The sequence below is a fragment of the Zonotrichia albicollis genome, chromosome Z, assembly GCF_047830755.1.
Source record: "Zonotrichia albicollis isolate bZonAlb1 chromosome Z, bZonAlb1.hap1, whole genome shotgun sequence".
Classification (NCBI taxonomy): Eukaryota; Metazoa; Chordata; class Aves; order Passeriformes; family Passerellidae; genus Zonotrichia; species Zonotrichia albicollis.
The window spans coordinates 16,158,959-16,171,279 of NC_133860.1; the positions used below are offsets into that span (position 1 = coordinate 16,158,959).

General features: G+C 49.7%; 1 pseudogene; it reads left to right on the forward strand.

The window, feature by feature from the left end:
• The window catches only part of LOC141727174 (avidin-like), a 49,486-nt pseudogene extending 39,339 nt beyond the window's left edge, over positions 1–10,147 (forward strand).
• Positions 10,148–12,321: the final 2,174 nt, after the last annotated feature.

The following is a 12,321-nucleotide window of genomic DNA, read 5'->3' on the forward strand; positions in this document are numbered from 1 at the left end:
AACCCACACGGCCCCTCCCCCCAACCGGTTCGGGAAAAAATTCCTCGGAGAGAGGTGGAAAGAACCTGTTTATTTGACTGTCCCCACACCCCCCAGCACACAAAATGAACAATACCCGATGATACCGCTCTGAGAAAGATGGCAAAATCAGAAAGTCTCTTTCAGGGGGTGGTTGCTCTGTTCTCAGTCCCTCCAGCGCTGGGCCAGCTGCTGCAGCCAAACCTTCGGTGTTCCCGGGTCCCAGTCCGGAGCAGGTTCGAGATGGTCACAGGAACAGGAGAGGAGAAACAGTCCAGGAAGCAATGTGGACTGTTTAGCTAGAACTAGCTAATAAGCAGAGGCAGAAAGCAGAGCAGAAGCAAGAGCAGAAAAAGAGAGCAAGCAAAAGCAGCAAGCTGAAGCTGAAATTAAAAAACAGCCTTATGTACCGCTTGTCTCTGTGTGCCTGATAAGAGAAACCCAAACAAAACTTCCACTCTTCAGAGCCGGTCTTAAAGGCACAGAACAGATGAATGGGGATATACAAGCATCATAACGTCACCCCAGGACACCCTCCTAAACCCATGCTGGCTGGGTCTGATACCCTGGCCATCCTGTAAATTCTGTGTGATGGCACTTAATATAAACTGTTGCATTATCTTGCCAGGTACTGAGGTCAGGCTGACTGGTTTAAAATTACCAGGATCCTACTTTGCACATTGTCCAGCTTCCAGTCATCTGGAACCTCACCAGTGAGCCAGGACTGTTGGTAAATGATGGAGAGTGGCTTTGCAAGCTAATTTGCCAGCCCTCTGATTACGCTGGGGTGGATTCCATCTGGTCCAATAGATTTATGAACATCCAAGCATTTCTGTAGTTGTTTGACTGCCTCCTCTTGGATAATGGGAGGACCATTCTGCTCCCTGACAGCATCCACCAGTCCAGGTGGGCAGGTGTCTTGAGGGCAAGTCACCTTCCCACTAAAAACTGAGGCAATTAAGCACTTCTGCCTTCTCCTCATCTGCAGACACTAAGTTCCCTCCCTTGTCCAATAAAGAACAAAGGCTGGACTTACCCTTCCTTCTAGCATTAATGTATATGTAAAAACATTTTTTATTATCCTTTACAGAAGTCGCCATTCTAAGTTCAAAATGAGCTTTGGCCTCCCTGACTTTTTCTGCATGCTCCAGCAGCCTTCTTGAATACTTCCTTAGAGACGTGACCCTCCTTCCAACACTGATACATCATCCTCTTTTAATTCTGAAGTTCCTCCAAAACCTCCTTGCCCATCCAGGCTGGACGTTTACCCCGTTGACTGATCTTTCAGCACACAGGGACAGTCAGTTCCTGTGCCCTCAAGACCTCTTTTATGAGGCATGCCCACCTTTGCTGAACTCCTTTGTTTTTAAGGACTGTTTCCCAAGGGACGCTCTGAATAAATCTCCTAAACAGGCCAAAGTCTGCCTTCCAGAAGCACAATGTAAGAGTCTTACTGGTGCTCCTCCTGACTTCACCAAATATTGAGAACTCTATTATTTCAGGATCACTCTAACCCAAGCGACCTCCAACCACCACATCTCCCACCAGCCCATCTCTACTTGCAAACATAAGATCTAACATAGTCCCTCTCCTGGTGAGTTTCCCCACTAGCTGCAACAAGCAGTTGTCCTCCATATATTCTAAGAATTTCCGGGCTGCCTCTTTACTGCTGTTTTAAGTTCCCAGCAGATGTCTGGTAGGTTGAAGTCACCCACAAGAACAAGGGCTGATGATCTTGAAACATTACCTAATTGCTTATAGAATAAGTCATCTACCTCTTCTTCCTGGTTGGGTGGACGATAGCAGACTCCCAGAAGGGTGTCAGCCTTGTTGGCCTTCCCCTTAATTCTTACCCATAGACATTCAACAACATCTTCCTTAGTTTCAATTTCTACGGCATCAAAAGTCTGCTTAATAGAAAGGGCCACGCCTCTTCCTCTTCTTCCTTTTCTTTCTCTTCTGAGGAGCTTGTATCTGTGCAGTGCAGTATTCCAGCTATGTGAGTCATCCCACCATGTTTCCGTGATGGCAACTACATCACAGCTCTGCAGTTGCACCATGGCCTCCAGCTCTTCTTGTTTGTTGCCCAAACTGTGTGCATTGGCATACACGCACCTCAGCTGGGCTGCTGACTTCACCCCTAACTTAGCCTTGCAACCCTTGGGCCTGCTTCCACCTAGCTCAGCTGCTTCCCCTTCCCCGTTCAAACCTAGTTTAAAGCCCTCTCAATGAGGTCTGCCAGTTCATGAGCTAAAAACCTTTTGCCCTTAACTGAGAGATGTACCCATCTGGTTCCAGCAGAGCAGATGCTGTAAAAGATTCCCCATGATCAAAGATTCCAAAATTTTGCCGATGACACCTACCCTTAAGCCAGTTGTTGATGATGCGGATTCTCATTTCTTTCATCATTTTCCGCCGCCACCAAAGGGACTGAGCAGAACCTTACCTGTGCTCCTGCCCTATCAACTACCTGACCCAGTACCCTGAAGTCCTTTCTAATTGTCTTGACACTCCTCTTTTCAATCTCATCACTGCCAGCCTGGAGTATCAGCAGTGGGTTATAGTCAGAGGGCTGAATCAGCCCAAGAGGTCTCTCAGTGATATTTTGTACCCAGGCCCCAGGGAGGCAACAGACCTCCCTGTGGGATGGGTCTGGTCAATATATGGGGCCCTCAGTTCACTTCAGAAGGGAATCACCTACTACAATTACCCTTCTTTTCTTCTTGGTGTTAGAGGTAGTGATCCATCTTACAGATGAATCATACTTGGGGGGTTCACTGGGGAGACAATTTTCTCCTAAATCATCTAGTTGGGTCTCTAGATCCAGGACCTCATACCTATTCTGAAGTAGTACCTGGCTGGATGATGTGGATGGGGAGGAGTTTTTGTTATTACTTCCCTGAATGGGGATCCATTTCCACTCCTCTTCATCTCCCAGGTGCCCTTCTATTGCCTGAGAGCGGGAGGCACAAAAGTCCTCAGTCTCTTGGTCAGAGGCCTCCCTTAAAGATGGAAGGGCTGAGCTCCACCAGTCTATTTCCCTTTCACTTTCCCTGATACTGCTTAACCTTTCAACTTCCTCCCTAAGCTCAGCCACCAGTGAAAGGAGGTCGTTCACTTGTTCACACCGCAGGCAGGTCTCCTCCACAACACTCCCTGAAGCCACCGATAAGCTCAAACACTCTGGGCACTGATGGGTCTGTACAGACATATTTTTTTTGGAGGGCTCGACTTGGTCACTTACACTTATAACAGCCAGTTTTTGACCGTGTAGAAGCCATTACTGACAGACACCTCAAACACAACTAGTCAGCAGAAAGACCTCAAACAACACAGAGGATTCCTTACTAGCAAGAAAGCTGGCAACCCTGCCTCCTTGCCCTGTCTGTGTGAACTGCCGCACAAACTGCCTTGCATACGCCCCAGAGACACCACACCCCTGTTTGCCCGCTCCGGGTCGCCGCGCTCCCTAGAGACCTCTTCTAATCAGCCACTGAGCAGCAACACAGAAAGCTCCACCCCTTGCTGCTCACTGACTCAAAGGCAGAGTTCATTTGCACCACAATTATTCTCTTTTTTGTTGGGAAAGGGAGAATAAATTTTGTAACCGAAACAAAGGTCTTCAGGGCGGAAGAATAGAAAGGGGGGTACACAGAGTCCAAGCTATGCAGCAGGCAAGAATCATTGTTTTCTTGGTCCAGTGGTCACAACCTGCAGGCAAACATCTCGCTATGGCCAGCTTGCCTCCCCCACAGACCTCCCCCGGGTTGGGGATTTCTGTTCTCAGTCCTTGGAAGGAGGAGAGGGGCCTTTTAGGAGTTTCATGTCTCAATCCTTGGTGGAGAGGCTTCTTACATCTCAGTCTGTCTGTCATGGTAATTGTAAAACAGGTGAGGGTCTTCTGTGGGAGACCGCCCGAAACTCAGCAGAAGTCCAGCCAGGCCGAGAGGTGGGACACCTTCAATAGCTATTGTTGCAAACATGGCACTGTGCCCCCTTCTTAGCATACAGCAAACAAACCTGTGACAGCAATAACTTAACACTGAGCTTTCAGATCCCATGGCCTTTAGCGTGTGACTTTCTCCTTCAGAGCCAGAGATTCTAGACAGAGGGGGTCTTATCTTCAGTGGTCCCCCCAATGACAGTCGTGATGCAGATGAGGAAAAATTCAGCCAGACTCTCACAACGTCCTAGCAGCCACTGAAGGCTAAGCAATGAAGGGGTGCTAAAGCTTTAAACTTTCAATGTTGTTCATGGCACACATCAACACGTCTTACCTTATACCTCTACTCTTCCAAGGCAAGGTAGACTCGCTGCATCCTCTCACGAGAGGGCAATACAAACACTAAACCCAAGTCTCCTTCTCCCAGCCACTCAAACAAGAAGCTATCTCTCCTCCATTGCCAGGTAAAATTTTAAGAGGATTTCTGATCTAATGAGCAGCACTTAGAAACACAACACAACAAATTCCCATCAAACTAGTCTTTGAACTGTCCAAACTGTTTAACACAATTAGGCACTGCATCAGTCCGCCCACATAGAGAGAATAGCTTCGCTCTGATGCTACTATGATGTCATGCTGCCAAAAGCATTTGTGTGCAAAATCTCTGTAACGCACCCTTTCCTTGGAAGTGCTTTCCTTGGAAGTGCTTTCCTTGGAAGGCCTTGCAAGTTCCCAAATGAAGTGATTTCAAAGGCACTAATGAATGTGGAATGTCAGCAGATGCTTCCCAACCCACCCCACAACATCAATGACAGCTGGATCTGCACACAAAACTGACCAGTGATGTACAACATCTAAATATGTGACAGTGAAGAAGAAATCTCTACAAATGCACTGCTCAAAGAGTAAATAAACAGGTCATGGTATTCTCTACCCCTTTTACACCTCTGCTTTGAGATGACTACTAGTTCTCTTGACAGAACATGTGTAGCCATATATTTTCGGAAAAATCCTTTCCTTAGGATATTTTCTCCTGAGAAGCTGAGATGTCTTAAAATCGAAATGTAAACAATGATTATCTGCTGCTGTGGAATGCAGCAGGTGGATCTGTGATTAGTCTCATGTAGTTGTTTCTAATGATTGGCCAAGCAGAGTCAGCTGGCTCGGACTCTCTGTGAGAGACACAAGCTTTTGTTATCTTTCTTTCTTTTTATATTCTTAGTTAGCCTTCTGATGAAGTCCTTTCTTCTATTCTTTTTGTGCAGTTTTAATATAATATATATCATAAAATCATAACTCAAACCTTCTGAAACATAGAGTCAACATTCTCATCTCTTCCCTCATCTTAAGACCTCGGGCAACACCGTCACAAACCTGTCTCTTAGCTTACTTAAAAGGAGAGAAAGGAGGAAGGAAAAGGGAGAAAAAGAAAGAAGAAGCTTTGCCTTCCTCTTGGAAAGTCAAAGCAAATCATATTCTCTGAATCCCAGTGGAAGCAGCTGCTAAGCCGCTCACGCGGTGCTCCCGTTTTCGCTCGGCTCTACACTGATGTATATCGCAGGGCAGTTCCTGCAGCTGGATGCCCCAGCCAGCCCCGTGGGGCGCAGCTGCCTCCGGCCACCCCAGCAGTCCCGAGTCGCTGCGGGCTGTGGTGGCACAATTACAATGATTTGTGACATGTCCTGCCTCTCCCTCAGCTTTGGGATTCAACAAGACCTGCTGCTTGGGGACTAGTAACACATCCCATGGCACTGATGTCAGGCTTGTGGCTGCTGTGATTTGCACACATCTGAGCCTGCCTGCTACTCTTGTGGCACTGCATCTAAGCGGATGTCCAGTTGCCAGCAGCCCAGACCTGCTGCTCCATGGCCTAATTCCTCCATCGCCGGCAGCATCAAGTTCAAAGGCACTCGGGGCCAGTGGTCCCATGTCCCCAAACTCTTTGGTCCTTCAGTGCAGCCTTTGCAAAAGCAGCCCTGAGCTCCAGTGGGTCTGGAGGCCGTGGTCACCCTCAGTTTGGTCAGAACTGTTGAAAGCCACAGCGCCAGACGCTCTTGGCTCACTACCACCCATGTGGGCCTGCACAGTCCCCAGCCTGGAAACCCCGCTTACTTGGCTAGAGCTGCTGCCGGCAGCACGCCCACCTCCTCCAGGCACCATCACCCCTGTGGCATCCCAATCCCACAGTCGGCTCCCACAGAGGAGCTGCAGGGGACCTCACACTCCAGTCAGTCTCTGACCGCCAACAGCGCCACGCACAACCTCAGCACCGTGCCCCTGGCCTGGAAACTCCATTCTTTCGGCAAAAGCCACTGCCGGCAGCCCTCCTGCTATCCACTGTCCCCTGCCACCTCTGAGCGCCATTTTCTGCTAAATGGTCATTTTCAGTATCACTTTATCACTGTGACTCTCAACTTGGTGACTTTCAAGTGCTTTTGAGCCTTTAAAAATCCCTTAATCTCATGTGTCGCGCCAAGCCAGGGGTCCGTGCTGTTGTCTTTTATGCAACCCACCCACCACATTTCAGCTGTTCTTTTTCACTCGTGCCACCAGTTTCCGGGTTTCCCCCCTTCTTGTCATACACATCCCACCCTGCTTCCAACCATCCACTATCCGGAAGCTTCAACAGACGAGGATATGTAGCTGGCACAGGGCCTGCAATGCCTCCCTGGAGTTCAGCAGCCTAAGACAGAAATGCCTAGTGATGATGACTGGACCTAAGAAGCCCCTCTTCCTCCGTCGGACCCTTCCTTATCTCTCTCTAAAATTAAAGGTCACTTTCTTCTTGACCGCTGCTTTTGGACAATTTCTAAAACTCCTCTATCCTATGTAAAGAAGCTACTTTTGCCCAGTTTGGCAGAAGAGCTGTCCCTGAGAACCTTCACAGATGACTTCAAAAAAGACATCTCTGTGGAATCTTATACAGCCTTCCCCTCTCTCTCCCTTTGTCTGCCTAAGGAACTTAGCAAGCAAAAGAGCTGAAATCATAAATGAGCTGATAATCACTAAAGAGCTGATGTCACTTAAGAGCTGAGCTTGTGAAGGTCGCCTGTGGGCTGGGAGCTGCTTGGGAATTCGGACAGGCTGTGCTGAACAGGACTGCGCTATCCGGACCCATGGCAGCCCGCCGGGGATACGCCGAAACCCGGCCAAGCCCGCATTACTGCTGACCTATCTTATGGCTGCTCTTTACTCTAATCAGAGTTCTGCTCACTCTGAAGCCTGCCTTTTGCAGCTTTCCCAAAACCTTCTGATTTTAAGGATTTCCACAGAAGAGCTAGCAGAACCTTGGAACAGTGTCCAGTGTCAGCAGGCTGCTCAGGATTCACGGTGTCCTAGAGGCTGTCCCGTGGCTCCACAAAGGGTCTCCGGATACTTCCCGAGAGGATTCAACAGATCCTCGTGTGTTGAGCCTGGGCTGTGAACTCCTCCTGATTTCAGGGTCTTGGTTCTTCAGGTCCAGGCTGCAGCTAACATCTGGACTCACCACTTCTTGTATTTGTGGTGACCCTCATGGCAGGAAGGAATGATAAATCTGACTCCATGCTCTTAGAAGGCTAATTTATTATTTTATGATACTACATTGTACGAAAGAATAGTACACTAAACTTTATTAAAGAATACAGAAAGAATCCTTACAGATGCTAAAGAGATAATACTGAAACTCGTGACTCTTTCCACAGCCTCGACACACCTTGGCACTGATTGACAAATCAGTCAAAACCACTCATACCAGAAACCCAATGTAACCATCACCTGTTGGTGAACAATCCCCAACCACATTCCATGGGAACCAAACGGAGGAGTAACAAATGAGATAATTGTTGGGTTTCTTTTTCTCTGAGGTTTCTCAGATTCCCAGCAGAAAAATCCTGGGCACAGGGATTTTCCCGAAAATATGAAAGTGACACTGGAGGGGTACTGTGGCACCACAATACTGGAGGTTGTCACCTGGGCTGTCCACCTGCATTTATCTTGGAACAAAGGCATTCTGGGAATATCAGCTGTCACCAGCCCCTCTGATAGCTGATACATTTGGGAACACCTATATTGCACAACGTCTTGCCCAGAGCTGCCACACACCCATCTGGCACCAATAAAAAGGAGAGGGAGCAGGAGCATCAGCAGAGAGCAGCAAGGAGCACATCCCCAGGTCCATCAGCTGCCTGCCTGCTGCAGAGATGGTGCAAGCAACTCCCTTTCTCCTCATGCTCTTCCTGGCCCTAGGGGCTCACGGTCTCCAGGCTACACAGCAGGTACCATCAGGGGTGGGTTGTACAGGGTGGGGTGGGCAGGGGGCTGTGGCTGCAGGCTGTGCTGTGGCACAAGTGCTGAATTCTTTCCTCTCCAGTGTAAGCTGACTGGGCAATGGCAGAATGACCTGGGCTCCAACATGACCATTTATGAAGTTAATGAAAACGGTGACTTCACTGGCATGTACCTCAAAGCTTCCTCATCAGAGATCAAGAAATCACCTCTGGTGGGGTCCCAGCAGCTCCCCCATCAGAGCCAGCCCACCTTTGGTTTCACTGTCCATTGGACCTTTTCAGGTATTTTGTCTTTTCTAAGCATCGTTGTTGTGTCACCAGACCTCTCCTCTGCCCTCCCTGCAGTGTCCTTGCTGATTCCCTGCCTTCACCTGCACTATCCCCACTGCTCTCCCTCCCTGCAGCTCCCCCATCCCTGCCCCTGGAGCTCCTCGGTTGCTGCCAGCTCCCAGTGCCAGGCTGCAGGAGGGGCAGCAGGGGCTGGAGCCTGCACTGCCTGCCCATGTCCGTGTGACACCCCAGCCCTGTGAGCCCTCCTGCTGCTTTCCCCATCCCCTTTGTGCTCAGAGGCCGGGAGCAGCAGGGGTCTACTGTCCCCTGTGCTGGGGCAGCCACTGACCTGCCACCTCGGCCACGCTCCCCTCCACCTCCTGTCCTGTCCCCACAGATACCATCACTGTTTTCACGGGCCAGTGCTTTGTGGATAAGGATGGAAAGGAAGTTTTGAAGACCATGTGGCTGCTGAGATTACACTCAGAGGATCTCGCAAACGACTGGAAATCCACCTTGTGAGCTCTCTATCCCTGCCCTGCACACGTCCCCTGTGCACTCCTGAGGGGTTGGGGCTGTCACAAATGAGTGCTTTTGGTCATTTAGGAGTCACTCTCACAGGCATTGGCAAAAGGAGTTTTAATATCTGTTTGCAAAAACAGGACTTAGCAAATCTCTGTGGCAAGGTTCGCTTGATTGCTTTGTGCAGGGGTGAAACGTTGGAAGGAAAAAACGGGTTAGAAGCAATGTAGAATGATTTACGTGGAGGCAAGAGATGGAGAAGGAGAAGTGAGACCATTAAAATGAATCAGAAATTCAGGAAGGTGCCCTCTGCTTTCTAAACTACTGATGGATCTGAGCTGCAGCTGGTTCTGCTCTCAGTCTCAGACCTGCTCAATGGTTTCTGTCTGCAGGTCATGGCTGCACTTAACCATTGACTAATTCAACATTGATAAGGTGATTTGGGAGGGTTTACCGCAGTTATGGCAGTGACTTAATTCTAGATCCAGGCTGGCACTGAGAAGCCTCACTTAGGAATGCTGTGGTCAAGTCATGGGATGATTGACCTTAGTCATCAGTCAGTCTTCATCCTGGATGTAGTGTGAGATGGTAACTACAGGAATTTTTCACAGTTCCAGTAATGATAACACTGTTCCACTTGGGCTGTGATACAGGTAAGTAACTCCAAAAGGCTTTTGGAGTATTGTTTTCCTTGATAAGGCAGCAGAAGGACTTGGTGTGCAAAGTGTATGTGACAAGCTCAAGGGAAGCTTTGCCACTTGAGAGGCATTTCCAAAGCCCAAGGCCTAAGAAGGAATCCTGAATGGCCCAGGGTGGGGATGAAGAGGGGTGCTCCCAGCCTGTGGTAGTCAGCATTTGGCAGAGCTGCTGCCAGTGTGAAAGTGAGGGAGGAGAGGGTGCTTGTGCACAGCTTGCCTGGGTGTCCTGACAAGGTGCAAATGTTTTGGGAGGATACAGGGCTGGGTGGGCACTGGGGCACTCTCATATCCCACTTTTATATTTCGTCTGTCTTTGTCACCTCAGGGTTGGCTACAACACATTCTGGCGCAAGTAAGATCTGATGGATTGAGGGCTGGTACCATTGGAGCTCCCAGAGAAGATGAAGTGCCTGGTTGTAGCCCATCCTCTTGCTTCAGCATCTCCTTCAGCACCTCCTTCAGCACCTCCTTCAGCACCTGCTTCTGCACCTGCTTCACATCTTTATTCTCTCAATAAAGCTTTTCTGCAAACACACAGTCTTTTCTGTTTCACCAATCAGTGCCCCTGTGCCCTTTCCTCAGTAGTGGCCTCTCTTGCCCCTATCCCTGAAGGCCATTGTGTGACCCTCCCTGGTTTGGGCTCCTCTTTGTCAGCCCACTCATCACATGGAGCTCCTCGGGACCCTAGCTGCTGCAGGCCAGCAGGACCCTGCTCAGCCTGGAGTGATGGCCCGTGGCCCATGTCCCACTGGGCGTCTGCAAACAGCTCCAAGTCTACTCTGCAAGAAGCAAGGACAGAGCTGGGAAGACCAGGGGCGCCCCCAGGGCAGGCAGAGCCAGCTGGGCACCCCCAGCATGGAAAGAAGGCATCCCCAGTGCTGGGCACAGAGCTGCTGGGGCAGCAACAGTCCAGGGCTGCAAGTGCTGGGCACAGCAGGGCAGCTGCAGGGGGATGCTGGCTCCAAGGCACACATCTCTGCAGCAGCAGCAGCTGTGCCCAAGGCTCTGTCTCTTCCCCAGGTGAAGGCCTGAGAAGGCAGCAAGGCAGGGCTCTGGGGACACTCACCAATGTCATACTGCAGGCTGAGCTGCAGCTTGGGCCACAGCATGATGAGAGCGAAGGAGGCGTAGAAATGGACATCATAGCGTTGTACATCCGGTACTCCTGGCCTGGCAGGCCAGGGCAGGTGGTGAGGGAAAGGAGACTGCCATGGGCAGGGGACAAGGGGCAAAGCTCCTCCCTCCACAGGACCCTGGACAGGGGCATCTTTCCCAGCATATGCAGGGGCTCCCATTCCAAGAGGGTTTCATTCTCTACACAGAGCACCATGCTGGTGGGGAACACTCCATTCCCTATCTTTTGGGGCTGCAAGGGCTTTTCCTGGTGTAGTATATGGTAGAGATAATTCATCCTGTTCATGTATAAAATATTGTAAGTCCAAACTATGTTTAGACTCCTGGCCGGGAGCAGTGTCTCATTCATATATATCTAGTTCCCAGACTTTGTTGAGATAACATCGGGTTCATTAATGCAAGAATAGAAGCTTCCAGGGTGATAATTGCCAGCTTTCCCGGGCCACCATGACCACTCAAGAGTGGTTATTGCCTCGACGATTCCATCTACCACGATGCCACCCTGATGCATGTGAATGCTGAATTCTCCAAAGTTCTCTGACAACATCTCAACACCTGGACTGGATCTTTGTCTACCTCTGCCCATGTAAACCCTCGGTTATGCACGTGAAGAGACACCACGAGCATTCGGTCATCTCTGCCTCGGGCAGAATAAACCGTATAAGAACTCGCTGTGCAAAGCAGCATTCGTGAACAGGGGGAGACTCTGAGACATTCCAGGGCTCAGATCAGTGTGTTTACCCAGCGCCAATCCCAGGCTCAATGCTGACCTTGGCTGTGGTAGTTTTTGACAACCGAAATTCGATCTTGCAGACAAATTAATAAATCTTTGCTAAATTTTCTTATAAGTTTGGCTCTCGATTTGATCATTTATAACAATCTGGCGACAACCTGATGTGATTTGATATTGGGGTTTGGGACCCCCTTCCTGCCTGGAAGGCACTCCGCTTATTTCAGAGGTCCGAGCAGGATTGGAGTCCAAAAAACCAATCAAATTCACAAGAACTGAAATCTGAGCCACAGCCAAGGGGGATAAAATTGGCCCAATTCTCAGCAAACTCGGAATGATCCAGTGGTCTCCAAGCCTAAGGGGTTTTTTTTCACTCGGAAAATCAATGTGCACAAAGAAATCCACGTGGGAAAAGGAACCGAAAGTATCGTGTGGTTGAGTGAAGCGTGACCGAACGCGCGTGAGAGACGTGACTCTGTCACGGGGTGAGTGCCGACCCCACGATTGCTGTTCCACCATCCTGCGAGGGACACGGGCAATCAAGGGGGAAGCGGAAGGTTTTGCCTGACACACGAGACCCGAGGCTTGGGGGGAGTCTGGGGGTAAAATCGGTCACAGTTGGGGTCAGGAGGTGGAAGAGACGAGCCTAGAAAACTCTAGGAGCCCGTCTGCCGTCTGATCTGGAGGAAACAGGTAAAAGTTAATCTAAAAAGTCAGTAGAACAGTACTCTGCTTGAC